We start from the raw sequence: 22,348 nt of genomic DNA on the forward strand, positions 1-22,348 counted from the left end.
TCTTACTGTGTTCCCAGGTCTGGAGCATATCTTTCCTGATCCGTCCCATAGTATACAGTGCCCTGCCAATCCCTTGTAACTACACTTGGAATTATTTTTCATTCTCTGAAATTTCTTTGTCTTCTCTTTCATCTACTTTTCCTGGGTTAGTACCTCCAGGTGGAAGACCCTTTCTCAGATCTTATCTCAGATGAGGGATCTCTGGATTCCCTCACCCTTCCAACTGCTCTCATTTATTGTTAAACATTGAGCCACTTAACCTTACATATAAATTTTGAAAATTTATTTCCAAACATGCATTTCTACATCAAAATGAAATTTAACCGTTGACCCTACATGTTTCATATTAAAATGGCCTTGGGGTGCCTGGGTGGCTCAGACAGTTGAGCGTCTGACTCTTGATTTCAGCTCAGATCATGATCCCAGGGTCTTGGGATTGAGCCCTGCATTGAGCTCTGCACTGAGTGTGGAGCCTGCTTAAGATTCCCTCCCTCTCCCTCTCCCTCCCCCTCCCTCTCCTCTCCTCTCCCCTCCTCTCCCCTCCTCTCCCCTCCCCTCCTCCTCCCCCGTCTCCCCTTCTCCCTCTCCCCCCTTCTCCCTCTCCCCCCTTCTCCCTCTCCCCCCTTCTCCCTCTCCCCCCTTCTCCCTCTCCCCCGTTCTCCCTCTCCCCCCTTCTCCCTCTCCCCCGTTCTCCCTCTCCCCCCTTCTCCCTCTCCCCCCTTCTCCCTCTCCCCCCTTCTCCCTCTCCCCCCTTCTCCCTCTCCCCCCTTCTCCCTCTCCCCCCTTCTCCCTCTCCCTCTCCCCCCTTCTCCCTTTCCCTCTCCCTGTCCCTCCTCCTCCCCCTCTCCCTGTCCCTCTCCCTCCTCCCCCTCTCCCTCCTCCCCCTCTCCCTCTCCCCCTTCTCCCTCTCCCCCCTTCTCCCTTTTCCTCTCCCTCTCCCCCTTCTCCCTTTTCCTCCCCTCTCTCTCCCCCTCTCTCTCCCCTCTCTCTTTCCCTCTCCCTCCCTCTCTCCTTCTCTCCCTCTGCCCTTCTCCCCTGCTTGCACATGTGCTCTCTCTCTCTCTCTCTAAAGAAAAAAAAGGCCCCTAAAGTTAATGTAGGTTCCCTGCCCCCCCAACCGCCCAACTTCCAGCATGTTTCATATAGTCAAAACCAGGTAGTCTTCAGAATAGGCTAAGTTATGTTGCAGTGTTAACCACCAGAGTCTTAATGACTTACAACAAAAACTGTTTCCCTCTTATTTACATGTGTTTTGGCAGGAAGAGTGTGCTTGTTACACTTCCAAAGGAAGCTCCCCTTGACACATGCTTCCCAATCACCTGAGCAGGGGCAGAGAACACAGTAAATCACATAGTGGCTCTTAGCACTTCTGCCTGGTAGTGATGCACGGCACTTGAGAATACACTGATTTCACATGAAATCAGATTTCACTGATTTCACGTGGCCTCACTGAATGTCTAGGAGACAGAACTGCAATCCTACCATATGGTGGAAAGTGGGGGACAAGTAGAAATATTTAGTCAACAGCACTGGAGAGTGTGAGAGATTAGAAATTGTAGGCCAGTTCTTTTGAAATTTACGCTTATTAGCAGTGTGTAAAAATGTAGTCCAGTCTAGCAGTTTGGAAATTAAAAGTAAAAATGCTTAAGGTATGATTATGTGTCTTTTGATATCATTAACTCAATTTAATACATTGAATTTGCAGTAGATGCTTAAATTTAACTCTGTAAATGTAAGCACTGAATGGCTGAGCACAAAAACATATGTTAAAATCATCTTGTTCACTAATAGTGTGGAAAAAAAAGGCAGTGTCACAGCAAACAGGTTGAGTTATCCTTGGATATAAATCATGCTTGAAGGATGCTTTTTTCAGGGACAGAGGCCATGATCGTCATTCAGAATTCATCAAAGACAATGAGCAGAGTTTCAAAGAATCAAAATTCCGCATTGAAATACTTCTCTATAAGTGTTTTGAATTTTATAAAAACATAATATTTTTCTTAATATTTATTTTTTTGGTTTATTTTCATTTGTCATTACCAATTAACAGCCAGCACTTGTCAACACTAATTGTTGGGTTTTGTTTCCTTTTGTGAGAAGAGGTTCTACAGAAATTGATTTCAGGGACATTAAATATAAATGTAGCATTGGAGAGAAATCTTACTCTGTCCTCTGTATGGATATTGCTAAATCGTATCACTCTGGTCCTCACCCCTCACTTGGATACAGGATCCTGACTACCTACATGAATGAGGATACTGGGGAGAGGGGAAAATAAGAAAATAGTTATACTAGAATTACTTGCCTTTTATAAAAGCTTCTTAGGAAATACCTCATTTTTTTGGAATGAATAATGACTGTCAATATGACTGAGTATACAGACACAGAAAGAGGAAGTCTAAAAGCAGTATCTGTTTGATCCAAAAAATTTGTCCATTATTTGCTTTTTCCTGTGTTTTGCTTTTATTGCACAATGAGAACATCTCCTTCCATTTCTTATATGTAAGTTAAACATGTCTGAGTATATATTTTAGCTTTCTTTTGCCTCATAGGGTGCTAAAAATTATCTGGAGATGTATTAGCATAAATTAAAGATTAAATATGGAAATCATAAAATAAACTATTCCATGAAAATAATTTTTTTAAAGAGAAATAAGTATTATTGCTTGTGGTTTTTTTTTTTTTGTTTTTTTTTTTTTTTTGTTTTTTTGTTTTTTTTTTTATCTAGCAGATTTGCTTATGGAACTTTATTCTTCTGCCTCTCAAAAATTTTGCCCAATCCCTCAGAACTCCCCTCCACACCCCCCAGAGTTTGTGTTTCAGTAACCTGTCAAAAGAACAGCTGATTTGCATATGCCAGGTTTACTTCCGTTTAAAGCCTGGATCCTGCAGTTAACTTCTTTGTGTTAATGTGAGAGAAGAAAAAGGAGGAGGGAGAATCTTAAGTATTGGTTTATGCAGCGGAAAGTTAAAGGACAAGAAAGCTTTATAATTATGGAGCACACGAACATTGAGTTCTGTTCTCAGTGGTGTGGTGTGGTGCATGTTTACAAAGTTTTAAAGATGATACATCCTATAATTCCTTTCCTTTCTATTGTATAATTGACCAGCACAAGTTGACTAAGTATTTATTAGTTTAAGGTGCTTGTGGCTGAGTTTTCATTTCTGTCCTGCTTTTTCTCTCCCCTCCTTCCCAACCTCTTTGTCCTGGATATTGGGTTTTCATGTGCATTAAATTCTCTGATAGGCCTTCACACTACCCACTTGTCCCCTCTGGCACTGAATACACATGAACAACAGATAGCAATACCTCTTAAACTTAGAAGCTTACACAAAAAACAAAACCAACAAAACCAGTTGGTTGTATTGATTTTTATCCCTCCATTTCATTCTGAGGAATCTAGTCAATGAAATCAAGTATATTATTCTGTTTAAATTCATGGACTTTGTCCATCCATCACTGTTTCATGTATGTAGCAGTGGGTTCAAGGATATTATTGACTTGACAGTGAATTGTTGACAGTTACAAGCTTAAATGTTGCCTTGTGAGTTTTCAAAATTAAAGAATTAATGCATAAATTCTCTTTGATGTGAACGATTCAAGATGCACCTCACCCACTTTATAGGTCAGGTTGTGGAACAAGGGAATGTGATGAAGCATGATCATGCATGCTTGGGGAATTAAAACCAAACGTGATTTTAGCAAATGATGGGAAGGAGTGAAGCGTGCCTTAAATTAGCTGCCTCGGGAATGATGGGAAGACTTGGGTGGCGATAGAGACAGGAACTATTTACATTATGAACTATATTACTTTATTCAAAGTAAGGCAGTTTGTGATCTATGAAGGAATCCCAGGCTCCAGGTTGGAGCCCATGTGGATCAGTAAATTTTGCACTAGGAAACACCTGATCCCGAGCCTTAGAAAGCACCTCATACTTGGACCGGTTGTTGCCAACACCATGCCCACTGCTAGCAAAATAACTCCAAAAACAAATCAAGCTGGGAGAAATTGCACAAATAAATGGGTGACGGAAGAGCAAAATGGGTAAGTGTGACAACATCATTTCCATTGCCCCCCACACTATACTGCTTACATTAGAAACAACTAGAAGTCTAGTTGTATGTATGTTAATGTAAAGCCTGGTATTACATTCTTCAGTGATGCAGGAGTAAGTGTTAACAGCTGTGCCTGGGTGCTTTCCCCTGCTTTGTCCTGGATATCTATCACCATTTAAGAGAAATTGACTACATACCTTTGGAAAAATGTTTCTCTACCATATTGTGCAAATCCGTGTAAATCTTCTCATTTCTTCCCCTTTTTCAGAGTTAAGTCACACAAATATCTGTAAGGCTTTTCCAAATACTTTGTTAAGCCTGAAGAACTTTTCCCCCAGATTTTCAGCATGTCCAAATGGCTGCAGATTATAGCCAAATGTGAGTATGTATGCGCATGTGGAGTGAAGCCAGTTTTTAAAATGTGGGTGGCAGTGTCTTTAGCTCAGATTCAGGATGCTTTCTTTACACAGTAGTAGGAAACATGAGGGATCACCTTGAAATTCTTTAAAAGCAATCAGAATTTTAGAAAGACAAAGGGAAATGGGAATATGGCCTCACCTTTTATTTCTCACTAACAACATAAATGACTCCCCTGCTGTGTTGTTTATTGTTTCTTCCAGATGATCTTTGCATACTCAGTCCATGGAGTATAGAGTCATTGCCCTGTACTCATTTTTTCCTTCCTGGAGGTATAAATAGACTGATGACGCCCTATGCTCTCTGCAGTCTGTGCATCATTCATACCGTACATCTCCTTTCTAGGTCACAAAGCTTTTAAAAAAAATCAGCAGCGGTAGCAGCATGTGAGAAGATGAGCATATGACCCCTTCTCTCACCTCGAAACAGTGCTTTTGATAGCATCCAGACAGCAGTGCATGGAAACATGACATTTGGATGGTACAAGAATATCAGAGGGAAAAATAGCCATTCTTACCAAATAGTTTAAAAATAGCACAGTCTGAGCATTTTCCCTTCCACCCTTTCTCCCCTACATGCCTGAAATGAAGCCCTTCCCATCCAAGGCATAACAAGGAATTTGTATTTTGTGAGAATTTGGAGAGCCTGCCTCTCCCTTCCACAACAAATATCTGCCTTCTCCCTTGGTGCAGTCGTGTACGCTCAAATCATGAGAAAATGTCCTCTCCCTTTTCCCTCTTCCCTCTCTAGTCAAATAAAAATGGTCTTGCTTCCAGACCAGTCATTTATTATTGAGTGCCTACCGAACAAGGAACAGTGGATTGAGTGTTTTGAGATGGTGTGAGGGAGGAACATGATTCTCTGCTTTCCTCCAGCTTCTTCACTTTGCTGGTAATCAGTGATCTCTAATCCAGTTCTTCCACAGAGGGTTAATTGGGCAGCGATCATCTCCTATTTGGGTAAGGCTAGATAGAACAAGGTTGGTGAAAGGCAATGCCTTTGTAGTCCCTGAATTTGTGTCCCAGACTCCAACTTACTCATCACATTGTTCTCTTCTTGGTCTGTCAATACTTTTTAGGCACCATTAATTCTCTCTTAGAGTAAATATTTGAATGCCTACTAGGTGCCAAACTATTCTAAGCATTCAGAATACCAGTTAACAATTAGAAAAATCTGTTCTCTTTAAATTTCATTCCAGTTGATAATATCTCATGTGGAGTAAGTGCTGTCAAGAGAACTCAAGCAGGCTGAGTGCTGTCAGTAGGGAGGAAGAGAGCAATGTGTTGTATTTCATGCAGGTTGGTCAGGGAGGATCGAACTGATAAGGGGCATCTGCTTCTTTCAGGGGAACAAGCCACGTGCATTGTCGGTGGCAAAAGCGTTCCAGGCAGAGAAATGAGCAAGTGTAAATCTCACAGGGGAGGGCACAGTAGAGGGACAATGGCAAGAGTGGTGTGACCAGGGGTCATGGAGCAGTGGGACACACCTAGGAGGCCCTTCTAGGCCATGCTGAGGCTTTTGTGGCCAAGATGTGACATTTCAGAAGAGCGGCACAATCAGGTCTACTCTGCAGAAGAATAACGTGGAATAGAGAGTGGGTATGTGCTCCTATTTTGATGAATACATCAAATGTACTTTTATTTCAAAGGAAGATACATGTCAAAATTTTGAGCTGAGTAGGTCTTGCTTGGGGGCAAGAAATGTATATTTGAGAACACGTTCATGGTAGTAAACAGGCTTTAATTGAGCCAGAGTACGAAAGATGAACAGGTAGAAAGTCCAATGACCTGCAGAAAGGTGTTTCACTTTTATGAAGCTTGCTGTTTAAATCTAGTATTTACTTTTTAATCCCTTCAAATATGTTTGCAAAAATTCTAGTATTTGAAATATGCCTGGATCACTTGAAGGCTGTAGAGGTCAGAGGTAATTGTAAAATATCAGGTATTTAAGGATATGTTTCAACTGAGTCCAGGAAAGTCTCAGGCCTGAGTATATTAACAGCTCTCCTGACACTAGTCAGTGGTCTCTAATTCACATGTAGCTTTTAATGTTTTTTCTGGAATAAAGGACCAATGACCTTTTTGAATGACCACAGATTCCAAAACAAAAGGGGATTTATTTCACCATCTTTAATTCTACCACATTACATGGCACCCTGGTGTCTAGAATAACTTTCTCATGTATGAGACTGGAATGCTGGACTTCTTTTGGAAATAGCAAGATTTTAAAATCATTTAGGAATATTTGTGCCTAAAATGCATTAGCAGTTGAACATAGTGCACAGTTGTTTAACTGGTTTGTGTTTCATCCCCTCATCTTGTATGCTACACTCACACCTATTAATTTTTTTTTTTTTTAGTTTATTTATTTTGAGAGAGTGGGAGGGGGTGAGAGAGAGAGAGAGAAAGCACTAGTGGGGGAGGGGCAGAGAAAGGGGGAGAGAGAGAATCCCAAGCAGGCTCCACGTTGTCAGCACAGAGCCCGATGCAGGGCTTGATCTCATGAACCACCTGAGCCACCCAGGCACCGCCCCATCGCACCTATTAAATTTCTTTTTGTTACATTGCTCTGACCTGACTCACCTAGCCCTTTACCTGCTAAGTCTGCCTTGTTGCTGTGTCTGAATGGTCTTTTCTCCTCACCTGGTTTACATGCACTGCTCCTTTAAGTCTCAGCTCAGATGTTACTTCCTCTTGGAATGCTTCCCACATTCCTAACCTCGAGTATTTGTGCTCCTGAATCATGGCTGTCCTCTGTGCACATCAGCCTTGTTCTCATATCTCATACTGAGTTGTAGTGACTCACCTAGACTAAGTTGTGCAAAGGCAAGCATGGTCTCTCTGATGTTTATTATTCTTGTTCTTGGTGTTTGCTTTAGTGCATGGAACATAGTAATCAGTAAATGCCTCTTATTGAATCAAAATTCAATATATAATTTTGATTACATATAATTGAATCAAAAATTTTTTTAACTTTGGAAGTCCATTGTTTTATATATAAGTTTTCCTGTTTCTGGGCATCGTTATTAGAACTGAAGTCTTTTTTTTATATCTACCTCTCTGTCACCCATTCGTCATTCACCAAGTTTTGACACTTTTGCTTTACAGGGTGTCTTCAAGGGGTCATCATCTTCTCATCGTCCTAATTAAGGTCCTTGTTTCCTTTGCCTCTGGGTAAAATAAGTTTGGGAAATGCTAGTTAAACAGAGGTTTGATTACCACAGGACTTGACAAAAACTTTAGAGAAGGAGCATTGTAAGTATCCACAGACGAAATATAGGATAGAGCATTCCCTACCTTTATTTGATCAGAGAGTCTTTTTTGTCTCAGAGGGGCTGTTGTGATTAATGATCTGTAGAACTCACCTGGGGAAGTTCTGGCAGAGACTGGGGGACTAGCTGTGCTCTCCTTATGGGCTGACGATCATTTGGTTTTAACCTAATGACAGACATAAGCCATAGACAGCAAACACATGGAAAGGAGGCATGCCGGACCCTTGCCCCTGAATGACCTTTGACCCTTACACCCCTTTGGCAGGTGGGACCAGTTTACTTTAATGAGGTGATGGGGCTCTGCATGGGGAAGCGCACACCTTATTCACCTGCCAGAGATGCTACTCTGTCTTCTTGCTGTGCGGCCGATCGCCTGCTTTCCTTGATGCTGTCTTGCTAAGATTTTAAAGAGTTGATAGCCTCCATCTTCAGACCTTCAGAAAAAATACGATAGACTCTTTATTTTTTTTTAATCTTTCTTAATGTATATTCATTTTTTGAGAGAGAGAGCATGAGTGGGGAGGGGCAGAGAGAGAGGGAGACACAGAATCTGAAGCAAAAATACGATAGACTGTTAATGCCTGCCCACATGGTTTGGATTAGTAGGTTCAGGAAATTTAATAGCCAACCTCATGGAAGTCTGGTGGCAGGCTTACGGGCTTTTGTTTTCCAGATTTGGGGTAGGTGTGAAATGGTAAAGGTGTATAGGCAGCAAAACTATGGAAAGAGAGAATCATGATTTATCAGAGTATCCAAGAACTAGGCAAAATAAATTAGAAAGTTCAACTGTTTGGTTAAAGAGGCCAGAGAGGAAAGGCTATAAAATGTTAAATCCTTTTTTCCTTTGTTTTGGTTTTGAATAGAGATTATATTCAGGAAATCATGTTGTTGATGCATTGGTTGGTCTGTCCCACTTCTGCAGTTGCTCACGGCATGTACTTGGGGTTATGCTTCTAGTTCTATTGCTTTCACATCCCACATCTGATCTATCTGTAATCCTGTTCCACCCAACTTCAGAATCTATCCAGCGCCTCACCATTTACCACCTATACAGTTACTGTCCCGCTGTCAGTCACCATCATCTGTTGCCTGTGTGATTACACTAGCCTTCTGAAAGATTGCTGCTTCTGCCCTTGCCTCCATGTGGCCTGTTCATCACACAGCACTAGAACGAATCCTTTGAAGGGTGAGTCAGATGACATCGTTCTCTACAACCATGTGATTGTTTCAGCTCTCTTTCAGAATAAAATTTAAAATTCTTAATGCAACCAGTGAGCTCAGCTATGACCTGCCTACCTGTTCTCTCTTTGATCTCCTCTCCTAACACTTTCCCCGTTACTCCTTTGGTCACAGCAGCTCATTGCTCTTGATTTAACTTGCTGAGCGTGTGCTCGCCTCAGGGATTTTGCACTACTGCTTCCTGTGTTGGAATGTACTTCCTTTCCGTATCCACATGGTTGCTCCTCTCATTTCCTTACAGTCTCTGCTCCAGTTTTCCTCATCAGTGATGTAATTAAGATTATCATCATTAAAGCAGTCCATACACTAACACTCATCACTCTAGCTTTACCTGCCTGTATCTTTCTGCATTGTCTGTATTCCCACGTGGCATGTGTTACTTCCTTATTGTTCTTCTGTTCCAACTAGAATGCAAGCTCAAGGACTTTATCTTGTTCACTGCTTAGAACAATGCTTGTAGCAAAGATCATGGCACAAGGTAGGCATATGATAGATGCTTGCTAAATAAATGAAAGAATACACGAACAAGCTTTATTTGTTGTGGCAGTCAACATTTACCAAGAAATGATAAGCGGCTTCTCAGTAAATCTCTGTCATCTCTGTATGTTTATGGTAAAATCGGTAAGCTTTCTAATTAAAACATAGAGGTAAACATTTTATGAATTGTTGCTCTCCAAGTTCTCTCTTTTGTGGCATATGGGGCAGACGGGTATTTAAAAATGGTGACAATGTTGGGCAAAGGTCAAAGCAACAGGAAGTAGAATAATCTATTTAGATAATACCTCTTGAATCTGCCTGAGCCCATTTTAGGGACAATTATTGTTTGATGTATTATCTAAAGCTTTTCTAAATCAAAACATCATAGATCCCTGTAACATTTCTATCAGTGTAACATTTTCACTGGTTAAGAAATTGGCACTTGACCACAAAATACGGTGTTTTTTCCTGGGCTGAAAAATACATGAAGGAAAATACTAAAAATTATGGGTTAAAAATTAACTGCCTGTTTAAACAGTTATGTCCAGGACATCTTGACAAACTTGTTGGTTCCCATGTGAAGGGATCATTATCCTCTCTGCAGCACTCCAGTGGAGAGAAGGAGAGTCCACATTCCAGAACAGGGAGAATTGGAGGCATGTATTGTGTTCTGCCCCATAAAAATTTACTAAGTGTTGGAGAGTGATGTAACTCAAGTTTACTAAAGTCCAGAAGCAAAGTCCAGTAGAATTTTAAAACACTGAATTTTGTAGTGTGTTCTCTGGCAGTGTGTTTGCTCAGATAATACAACACCAAAGAAGAGATAGTGTATAAATCTGGGAGCAGGTTTAATAACACAAATATAAATATTTCACCTTTGAACCATAACGTTTATACCTTACAGTTGACTTCTTAGAAAATTACATTTCCAAAAGGGTTGTTGAAAATATGAATCTCTCTGTGCTGTAGGGTGAACCAAACCCTGCATAACCTAAATTGGTTAGCTGTGAAGCTAAACAAATTTATAAATAACAGGTTACAGTAAAATATGACCAACTCAGGACAGTACTCTTGATATATTGATTATAAAGAATCCTTACCAAATAATTGGCTGGAAATCCCATTGAACCTATGTGTGTTCATGATAGAGTTGCCAAGCATTGCATGGTAGTTGAATAGTGATTTGGTTATTTCAGTTGATTAATATAAAGTTTTAATAATCTTTTTATAGTTCTCTTGTTTCTTTATGGAGTAGCACTTAGTCACTGGTAAAAAGAATTAAGGCTGTGACTTTGCCCACAAGATTCAAGCAGAGGGATTATGCTTTTGGATACATTTTCCAGCTGAGGACCTTTCTGAGAAGAACTACTTTCACTCTAAGCATAGAGATGCTTCTGTCAATTTACCTTGATTTTTGCTTTGTTCTCCCTTTGCTTAGGTTATGCCAGAGCTTCCTTCCCAGGACATCCTTTTAATTCCCTTTTATTCAAGGCTAGCCAATCACTTCGTTCCAATGTTGCATCTAATGCCAACAAAAAACAAACAAAACCCCACATAAAACAAGAAACAAACCTGGAAATTCACATAAATTTAAATTTTAAGGAAATTCTGAGAAAGGACCTGAGTGGAGAAGGAATGCCCCTCCTAATGTGGAGAGCCCTAAAAAGAAAGGATTCTAGGGGCGCCTGGGTGGCGCAGTTGGTTAAGCGTCCGACTTCGGCCAGGTCACGATCTCGCGGTCCGTGAGTTCGAGCCCCGCGTCGGGCTCTGGGCTGATGGCTCAGAGCCTGGAGCCTGTTTCCGATTCTGTGTCTCCCTCTCTCTCTGCCCCTCCCCCGTTCATGCTCTGTCTCTCTCTGTCCCAAAAATAAATAAACGTTGAAAAAAAAAAATTAAAAAAAAAAAAAGGATTCTAGTTTTTAATTCTAGGCGGGGAATATTTTAATTTATTCCTTTTCTTCTGTTTTTAATAACAAATCTGTACTTAGACCTTAGATGTTTATAGCTATACTCAGTTTACATAGGAGTCTCAATCATATTATGTTTATAGTATTTTACTTATGGTTAAAATAAGGCATGCAAGAATTAAGGTACATATGTATATATGTATGAATTGGTGTGTGTGTGTGTGTATACATGCATTCACAACATATGTCAACACACACAGCTTAATTCATGTGTATTTTATTTATCCATATATGAATAATTTATTTTGATATACATGTTTTACATATAAATTATTATATAATATTGTCCTCTATAGTAAGTGGTAGATCCAGAGTAGACTGCTGATTTCATAAACTCTGAACTTAACTGTTAGAAAAGGATAGGTCTCTATTCAAAGGTATTATAAAGGTTAATCCACTTTTGGCCACTTAGAGTTAGGGTATTTCTTATCTGAGTGGTTATATCTGTTAAAAAATAACTTTCAATATAATTAAATTTGTCATAGCTCATTTATGGCAATGCTGTAAAATTTAAAAAAAGAACTTGTAAACTATGTCCTGATTAAATTAATAAACATGTGAGATAAGTTGCCATTTAGTAAAATTATTCTCATTTCCCTAAAATTGCTACATCCTGAGCCTGTCTTCTGTATCAGTTTTCACAGTGTTCTTTCATTAGTTGTTATGGTTGTTATGGCCGTTCCATGAGATATTAACTTTCCTAACTAGCAGATATGATCTTTGATATCTTTTTCTTCAAAAATATTTCCAGATATTTTTTTTCTTCTGGATTTCAGGAACTTGGATATGTTAGTCTGCTAATGAATTTTCATCTGTATGTGCTTACCTTCCCAGGGATGGATTTATTATTTATAAACCAGTTAGCTGTGCCATCACAAAAGTAGGAAGGGCAGTGCCCAGAGACTCTAGCTTTGTGTCAAGGTTGTTAATATGTTTTCTGACCACCTTTCTATTTGGTTACCTCTTATGTGGAGAGAACACTTACCATCTCCATTTCTTTTCAACGTAGTATTGAGTTTGTTGCCAATGTTTTTATGTTTTTTTCCAGTAATAGTCCTTATATTTATTCTGAATTTCATCAATTTGTATAAGTAATTACTGAAACACCTATTTTGGAATGAACATGTTATGTTATGCTTTGTATTGGTACAGGAGTGGACTGGGTTTTAGTTTAGAAGTGGTGTGTAGTCAGTATCTCGCATTTTCCTGTTGATGTGCCCTTAGAAACACGGGAAGAGATGTACGCAGGACACTGGGGTTGATATTTAATCTGCTGCCTGAACCTGGGAAGCGTTTTTGCTAACTATAAGGAAGAGAGAATCAGAGGTCAGACCCCTGGCTTCACTGCACTTAAATAGGAAGACAAGGGGTCCTTCCTAAGATTCACATGGTAGAAAAGCATAATTTGGGATGCTGTCCATGTTTTTATGTGGATACGGTCTTTGGAGGCCATCAATATGTCTCCCACTATATTATATAGTTAATCACATGGTGTTTACAGTGTTTCATAGAATGTTTGAAAAATGCGTACGGTGGAATCTTGAGAAGGGAAAAAGGGTGGATTTTCAAAATGAGTATGTAAGGGAATAAAAAATATGTAAATATGTAAATAAAAGTGCATAGTTATAAAAGTGAAGGGAATGTGTCAGATGTGAACAGTGCTTCTTTGCCAGGTGGAGGAATTAGGGGGGACTTTTTTTCCCTACTTAATGTTTCATTTTACTTCTCAACTTTTATAGTAAGCATCTGTTATTTGTGATTTTATGTATCAAGTTGATATTTAAACAAAAGACAATAAATAGGTGGAAAGGATAAGGGTGCCCCACTTTTAGTATATGCAATTTCCTATAAAATTCTCAATAGTCTTGTGACTTAGACTTTTATCAACATTATGTAATTAACAAGTGGTTAAAGAAAGAAAAGAAATAGTCAAACTAAGGTCCTAGTGCAATCTGTCTGACCCCACATACTGTGCTCTTGACCTTACACCTTGTTACAAACAAAATCATCCTGATAGAAAGCTTCAAAGGTAGAAAATAAAAACACATATTTACAGAGTAAAAAGTTTAAAAATTTTTGAAATAGGCATAATTTCTCTTTTAAAACTTGTGTGACTTTCAACATGATTTCTTATTAGTAAAGTAATATGTAAAGAGAAAACCAAGAATGATTTGACCATCAAGATGTTGTTTAACATTTGAAACGATCTTGTTCTTATCTGTTTTGAGTGTGTGTGTATATGTATATTCATGTGTATTTATATATATACTCAAATATTTTGTAGCCTCAACCTGAGATCTATATATCAGAACTTTGCAATGTAATGACGGTAATGACGAAAAGAGAGTATGTTTTTGAGTTATATTGGTTTTACTCTGTGGCAGTAGCCATTCAGAAAGGTAGAACTCATTGAAGCAGCAGAAGTTTGAATGAAGAGAATGACAAAGGTAACAGAAGGACTGGAGGCACCAAAGTGAGAAAGGGTTGCTGCCCCCAAATCAGAAGCTGTTACCACCCAAGGCTGGAGGCCAGGAAAGTGCATTTGACACTGAGTTGCTGGTGGGACAGACAGGCTGCTGCTTCTGCTACCAGTGGTGAACCAGCTACTGAGTAGCTGGCTCCTAGGAGCCAGCGTTGCTAATATTTCTGAAATTGCAAGGCTGGATGTCAGTCACCTGCAGTGGTTCTCAGGCACCTGCTGCTGCTGCTTCTATTAGAAACAGAAAATAATAAAAAAATTTTTTCTTTCTTCCATTGGCAAATTTCTAACCGGTGCCTCCACTGGGCAGAATAATTTATTAAAGCATAACGTGGCCAGGAAATGAATGGTTGGGGGCATAGGATACTAGCAAGAAAGATTCATGTACTTCTCCAAAGTGCCTAACACACTGTTTGTAAGAAGAACGTGATACAAAAAATCTAAATTATGGTAAATGAGAGATCATTAAGCTTTTGGAGTAACAAGAAAATTGTTTATGTTAATGTTGTGGTAGAATTCACGTAATCGATTTGTTAGAACAAAGAATGCTACTTTATCAACATGTATATAATTTTAGTAGTTATTTTAGGATTATTATCAGTACTTTTTAAAAACATTCACTTCTTGAAAATGTGACTTGGCCCAATTATTTTAAAGGCTGTGTTGGTCATCAGTTGAAGTAGGGACATGAGAGTTGATCTCAGAAGTGCTCTTTAGTTTCTACCCCTTCTTTTGGCTCACTGCTCCCATTACCCTCCCTGGGTCATAGATGAATGCCATTTTGGTTTTAGTTTGACCACCATCATTCTTGATAAAAGAGAACTTCAGCTTTTCATTTAAGTAATGTGTGCCTAGTATATACTATAGTATTTCTTGAAATGTGGAGTCCATATTAGTGGTAGAAGGAAACACTGTTTCATATGCAACCAGAAATGCTTTGTAGATCATATGTGCTTCATATGCATGTAAGTTATTTGCTTTTCAGTTCTGCTAATTTTTCTGATTAAAGAGCAAGGAGCAGATCTCAGCATGGTGGTAGTACACCATTAGCATCCCTCCAACACTTAACTGGTCTCCATTTGTTACTGAGAGTAAACCTTGGTCTCCGTGTTTGTTGGGAAGTATGTAATGTCATGGCATTGTTTCTCATTGAATTTAATTTTATGGCAACTTTCCACTTAAAGCATTACTGAGTTTTTATTTAAGTAGTAGTATAAAATTAAAAAAAAGTAAATTCAGGGTGCCTGGGTGGCCCAGTTGGTTGAGTGTTCGACTTCGGCTCAGGTCATGATCTTTCATTTGCGAGTTTGAGCCCCTCGTTGGGCTCTGTGCTGACAGCTCAGAACCTGGAGCCTGCTTCCGATTCTGGGTCTCCCTTTCTCTCTGCCCCTCCCCTGCTCGCACTCTGTCTCTCTCTCTCAATATCTCTCAAAAAATAAAATAAAAAGTGTTTAAAAATTTTTGAAAAATTCAGTTGAAGAAAATTCCAGTTTGACTGTATTATATTATATGTGTGGTTACTCCACAGTATGGTAAAATCATGAAGATGATAGCTATGTGAGTAATTGAAATTTGGGAAACAGTGATACGTAGTACATTTACTTCCATCTTATCCTTCTTTCTAGTTACTTTTGCCATAATGATATTAAGTGTAAAACGATACACTTATCTTCAAAAATGATATTAAAATCATTTTTATCTACTTTCTTCCCTGAGTAATCTATATTAAACTTTGGGTTTAACACAGCAATTAAAAGGGACAATGATGATTATTGATTACTGAGGTTTTAAAACCACAATTCCTAATAAAATAAATTTGTAGCTGATTTTAACAAATTTTGATTGGTCGATTCAGCAAATAAAGACAGGTATTGTGTCAAAATGTCAATTGACAAGTGTATAATATCCTGTTCTATTCCAAAAATGATTTCTCGATTTACAGTATATCAAGCTATAGACCATTTCAGAGGATTTTAAAAATAGCAATGAGGATAGTAATAAAAGGAATGTTAGAGTGAAGAAAAGAGAGGAAGTACTTCTTTTGCCCCTTCCCTGCTGCATTTCTCTGCTGTGGGTACTACCTATATGTAGATACAGTCCGTGTCACCATCAAACAAGGCTTACCACCAGTCTTGGATCTCACCTGTCACTTCTAATTCTAGGTTAAAAAAAGATATGCTAGAAGTGTTACTATCTTTGACAAGTACTTAACCTCGGAATTTTCAAATCAATTTTGAATATAAAGAAGATTAAAATTTAAATTACAATGTAGTTTATGAAGATTGAGGTTAGGATTAACTCTCTTATCAGATTTGTACTTTGGCTCCCCAGTTGCCCTAGACAACACTCTGACTGGTTTGGTTCATTATTCAATTTAGTTTGATTGGGTTCAGTATTCTAAATTTCCTTTTATTTTCAATTTACATTAGTAAAACATTTACTTCAAGCTTGCAATTAGTTATTATTTAGTTAAAAACCTCTGGTAAGATACCAACACACTTTAAGAGGATATAATTTATACTGCGCTTATGCCCAAGGTCACTTTCTGAGCGATTGTACATTGCCTGTGTCCATCTGAAAATACGAGCAAGACTTCTCTTCCCTTCAGTCAGACCTTTTGAGAATAAATTTGAAAATATTTTGCTGGTCATCTAAGTTGCAGGCATTAAATTGTTTCAGTACGATGAACAATAGACCAGGAGTCAGAAGACTTTTAGCTTATCTGTGGCAGAGCTGGAGATAAATACCTGATCTCTCTACATGTCCATTTCTTCATCTGTGTAATGAAAATAATTATATTTTCCTTTTTTATGTTGGTATGCTATTAAGTACATTGATGACTAATTTATATGTATTTTCTTAAATTTTTTTTTTTGATGTTTATTTTTGAGAGAGAGAGACAGACAGAGCATGAGTTGGGGAGGAGCAGAGAGAGAGAGACACAGACACAGAATCCAAAGCAGGCTCCAGGCTCTGAGCTGTCAGCCCAGAGTCCAACACGGGGCTCGAACTCACGAACCATGAGATCATGACCTGAGCTGAAGTCGGATGCTTAACTGACTGAGCCACCCAGATGCCCCTTATGTGTATTTTTAAAACTCCACATAAATACGTCTCTTGCTGCATCAAATCTTTTCTTAATGCTATATCTAAGCATCCTATAGATTGTTCCTAGATGAAGAATCAGCCAAAGAAAGTCTCTGTATCTACAAACATATACAATTAGGGAACGGGAAGCATCACCTCTCCTGGAAGATTTCTGGTTTTAGTCTTGTTTTCACATTTACATTTGTTTCAGTACCCACCCAGAGTATTTGAAAATGTTGTAATTTGTAATTACAAAAGTAGTATGTCTTCACTGAGGAAAGATGCAGAAAAACATCATGAAGGTGACGGAGCATCAGGCTTAATTCCACTCCCCAGACCTGGACACTGTTAATATTCTGTCATCATTACTTCCATCCTGTGTGTTGTGTGTGTGTCTGTTGTGTATGTGTGAAAATTGTATATTTTGAGGCTTTTTTGATTTTATAAAATGCAGACCATACTATGTAAAAGTGTATACATTTTTATATGAGTTTCTCTTCTTTTTTTCTGAAAAGCAGAACTATTTTAAATTTGTTTCTGTCTAGTTGTTAATTATATTTACTGCTGCTATTTTGTTCTTTGGGGATTTGATGTCCTAGTCATTATTCTGCACTTGCCACTAGATGGCTCTGTTCTTGGAGTGACTATTTCCTAAAAGTGTGCCCTGCATTAATTATGTGTAAATGATGAAATTTTGTATTGGCCTTATTGGTATTATGTTAAAAATACATAAATATAATTGTATAATAATTTGTTGAAGTAAGGCTTGTGATATTTTAAATGGTATTTGGCAGATCCACAACTTTAATATACACCTTTCAAATCAGGATTATGTGTATTTAGAAATTAATATATTCACCGGACAAGGTCCACTGCCAATTGATAAACCGTTATGTAAAATGTTTTTTCAAGTATTGCTTTTTAAATCTGTAGCTATAATTTTGAGTATATCATCTTTTTGTCCATTAATCAGCTAATTTTTATTATAATTTTCCCTTCTGTGGCAATGTTCATAGTGATATTGTAATTCTGGGCCACGAGATATACTGTATATATATGTAAGATTTTATTTTGAGTGTTTATGATGGTAAGATGTTTTACCATGAATTGAATCATAATTATTTTCAAAGCTTCTCTGTTTTTGTACAGGTCCTAAGACCATGGCAGGATAGGGTATGATGCAAATTTTCTTTCTTCTTGAACACTGACAGCAGGGCTAGAAATGACTTATCAGTTGAATGAAATGAGATGTATGGGCACAGACATCAGTTTCTCATGTGTGAATAAGTTCTAGTCTTTGAAAACCAAGGTTTATCCAAAGATTTCCAGACATGCCTAACTAATTGCTATCACACCTTATCTTACAGTGAGGAAATAAAATATCAGGGGAAACATTCTTACCATATTATGAAGGTATTAAATAACATACTGTATACCATTAAGCAGATTTCATTTTTATGAATTAAGAAGCAGTCAATAGCATGAGAAGTATAGAACAGGAGCTTAGCCATGACATATAGGCTTGTTGTACATAACTGTAACTTTTGTGTTTTTAGGTTCAGGATACTCTATTTATTTTTATTTTTAGACTTTAGATGTTACATATAACTTGTAAAAATTCTGGGTGTTTTTCTCGGTTCATCAAACCTTGCTTTCTGTGAAAAGAAGTCAGTGAAATTGGAGATGGCTCTACACAGTTTCTTCTCTCTGTTGGTATGCCATTTTCCATTTCTGCAGCGTATGTATTCCAAGAACAGAGTAGCTCTTATACTAGGTCATTAAGTTGTAGCATTACACATGCCTACAACTCTCATATGATTCCCTTGCTGATTCTCTGATAGAACAGCTTTCCAAGCAAACTAACTTATGCATTCTAGAATGTTAAATATTTCAAGTACTTTTATTTACAATTTTTAAAGTGGCAACATGTCCTGCATAAAATAAAAAACAGTTGTAAGTCCTGGAGATGGATAAAATGGGAAAAGCAGATAGGACAAACGGTTCCTACTTCTTAGAATTTGAGGGGCTATATCTAAAGGAATGTTCCAGAAGAAGAAAGTGTTATAAATAATATAAATATGTGCCAAAAAATATTGCTCATCTTACTTCTCTCTCTCTCTTGGAGGTTTTAAATCATTAGGAAATCGTGTTTTGATGGAAGTCAAGTGTAGAGGCTATTGCTGAGTGTGAAGAGCCAATGAACTAAGTCAGCAGGTTAAAACCTGACCCTCTGGCCCATTTATTTTTCTCTTTTCTGCCTCTTGAAAAGCATGTTCCCTGGAGATCTATCCAAATAGTCACTGGGAGTCCTGAGGCCCCACCCTTTGTCCAGTACACTGAACTGTGTTATGCAACGTGGAAATTGTTCCCATTCCAATTCCTGACGGCCAAACTCTTAGAAGTCAAGCGAAGAAACAGGATGCTTCTGTGAAGCACACTTTTTTCACTGACAGCTAGGATCTATGAATGAAACTACTTTTTATTAGATAAAAAATAAGGTTTTATTTCTTTTTGAAAATTTTATAAAGTATATCAACTCTTTCTCCCCTCCCCACCCACCAAAGGTCTAGTAACTAAGAATTCTTGATGAGTGGGAAGCAACAGTTCTCATGTGTATTAGACACATGAAGCAGGAGTGGAGGAGGTGAACAGGTGCCAACTGATGATCATCTAGGGTGCACTGAGTTGTATTCAGGTGACTATAATGTGATATAATGAGTGGTCATGGGTAATACTTTGAATGCTTTTTAAAAATTTTTGGGTAGCTTTAAAGAAATTATTTTAAGACTAAATTTTGGCCATACATTATTTTTAAATGTCTCCTAGTAACACATTTACTCCATTTGTGTTTTTAACTTTGTGTGTAGTTCATGTTCTGGACAAATCCAATGTCCAGAAATTGACATTGGATTGACATTCATTCCAGAATAAATGTAGAAACCACTTACTCTATTAACAGTTGCCTGACTGTGGCTGCTTGTATGACAGAGGAAGTTTGAATTTTAAGATAGAGCATTTCTTCCTCTTTCTCTTCTTTAACCACTGCTACCTGTTCCCTTTCCTAAAAGGGCCTGTCTTTCCCTACCACCAATTTTTAGTTTGAATGGTAAAATGAAATCTTATACATGTGCTTCCCATCTTACAGTTATGAGGACAAAAAATAGTCATTTGAACTCTAGAATTGAGCTCAAAATGTGCAGAAATAGCACAGATTTTATTAGCTTTTGGGAGACTTTTTTGCTTTTCTCATTGTTAGGTGGGCAGCTTTTGTTAAATATGCCTTTCAAGGTTTTTTCTTTGTTGTAGAATTACTTGATCTGTGTATTATTTTAATAAGTACACTCAATTTTTATCTAATTAGGAGTAAAAGAAGACAGCTGTTAAACATAAATTCTAAGTTATTGGTTGTTTTCATCTTCTAGAAAAATTCATTTGAGAAATAGCAGATAGACTTGATTAAAACAATAGGTTATAAATATGTGAAATATGTGGAAGAGACTTTTTTTTTAATTTTTTTTTCAATGTTTATTTATTTTTGGGACAGAGAGAGACAGAGCATGAACGGGGGAGGAGGGGCAGAGAGAGAGGGAGACACAGAATCGGAAACAGGCTCCAGGCTCTGAGCCATCAGCCCAGAGCCTGACGCGGGGCTCGAACTCACGGACCGCGAGATCGTGACCTGGCTGAAGTCGGACGCTTAACGACTGCGCCACCCAGGCGCCCTGGAAGAGACTTTTTAAGGAAGAAGAATAAAAGAAAGGAGATCAGTGCAATGACACTCTTGTGTATGTAGGAATCTTTAATTTTAAAATAAGTTATAAAAGTGAGTTAACCCAGCCCCTTTTTAAATGTTTTAGATTACACACTCATTATAAAAATGAGTTAACCCAGCCCCTTTTTAAATCAGTGATGACATCTAGGCTCCTAAAGCTTTGCATATGATTTCCTGTGTTCCTGCCTGGTAGTGTTTCCATTGCCCTATAGCCCTAGAAGTATTAGTATTAAATGTTTTATAAAAATGAATTATTACTCTTGATTATATAAAAGAAAGATTTTAAAAATCTCTTTAAAATTACCTCTCTATGTGATATGCTCTTAAAAACATTGAAAATACATTTTCTGGCATCTTTTTCTAGGTTTTGGACTTTATTCCTTATCCATTATTAGAACATCCACGGGGCACCTGGGCGGCTCAGTTTAAGTGCCCAACTTTGGCTCAGGGCATGATCTCACGGTTTATGAGTTCGAGCCCCACGTCCGGCTCTGTGCCGACAGCCTGGAGCCTGCTTCAGATTCTGTGTCTCCCTCTCTCTCTCCCCTTCTTCTTGCACTCTCTCTGTCAAAAATAAATAAACATTAAAAAAAAATTTGAAAAGAACACCCACTTTAATTTGAATTTTTGAGCTAATTAAACGATGAAGTGTTGGTCAGTGGGTACGAACTTTTCTTGAAACACTCAAATTAGTAGAAAGACTACCTTTTGTAGCCAGCTTTGTAATTTTGTCCTTTAAGCTCAAGCAGAGTAAATTTTACTGTTCAGATTTTAAACCAACACCATTCTTCTTCTAAGATTGAACTCTGTTCGTACATCCATTATGGGATTTAGTTTTCCATTTGCAAGTGGTTTCTCAGTATTCCCTTTCATACTCGGAGCTGTTGCAGAACCTTGCTTTTATTTTGGCACCATTTTGCATATTATGTATTTTGCATTTATATCGGTTGCTTAGTAGTAATAGTATTTTGTCTTGAAATTAAAAAGATAGATGCTTAAATTCTGTATTCGCCTCTGATCTGGAGCAAGTTATTTAATTTTTTTTGGATCTAGTTTTGTCATCTGTAAAATTGCCCTGGTAGTTTGGATCTATAATATTGATGGTAAAGATGGAGTGAAATGCCTGGTGTGGCCTCAGAATCTTCGTAAAGTTGTGCTAATAGGAGTCAAGAAGCAAGAGGCAAGTCAGATTATACCTACAGCAGGTCTGCCTGATGTTTCAGATTATACTGATAATCTCGCTGTGTTTCTCTCTCCACCATTATGCAACGTCAGGTATACCAGATTTAAGAGAATTATTTCACTGTTGTTACAACTCTTAACCTAACTACTGTTGAGAGGAATTAGACACCAGTACTTTAAGGAGTGTTAATTCACTGCATGTTAGTGGTGGACTGGCAAGCACTGTAATTAGATTTTTTAGGACTTCTTTACACAAAGGATGGACGAACCACTAAGCACCATTTCAGAGTTTCAAATGTCTTTTCTGGCAGAAGTTATTTTGTTAGATGACCTTAGGGAGGAGGTTACCTAAGCTTATTTTGCACATGGTGAGGCTGCCACTTTGTCACTAAGTGTATCA

At 38.1% G+C, this 22,348-nt stretch overlaps 1 protein-coding gene across 4 annotated transcripts in view; it reads left to right on the forward strand.

The window, feature by feature from the left end:
* PDE3A (phosphodiesterase 3A) overlaps nucleotides 1-22,348 on the forward strand; it is a 526,332-nt gene that overhangs the window by 293,360 nt on the left and 210,624 nt on the right. The window contains exon 1 of one of the 4 annotated variants that reach the window (XM_053225917.1): nucleotides 8,910-8,931. The exons of the other annotated variants lie outside the window; for them this stretch is intronic. The gene's annotated coding sequence lies outside the window, so the exon portion shown is untranslated. Of the gene's footprint in view, nucleotides 1-8,909; nucleotides 8,932-22,348 lie in introns of those variants that run through there. 4 annotated transcript variants of the gene reach the window in all.

Source organism: Acinonyx jubatus, chromosome B4 (assembly GCF_027475565.1).
Source record: "Acinonyx jubatus isolate Ajub_Pintada_27869175 chromosome B4, VMU_Ajub_asm_v1.0, whole genome shotgun sequence".
In the NCBI taxonomy this organism is placed as follows: domain Eukaryota; kingdom Metazoa; phylum Chordata; class Mammalia; order Carnivora; family Felidae; genus Acinonyx; species Acinonyx jubatus.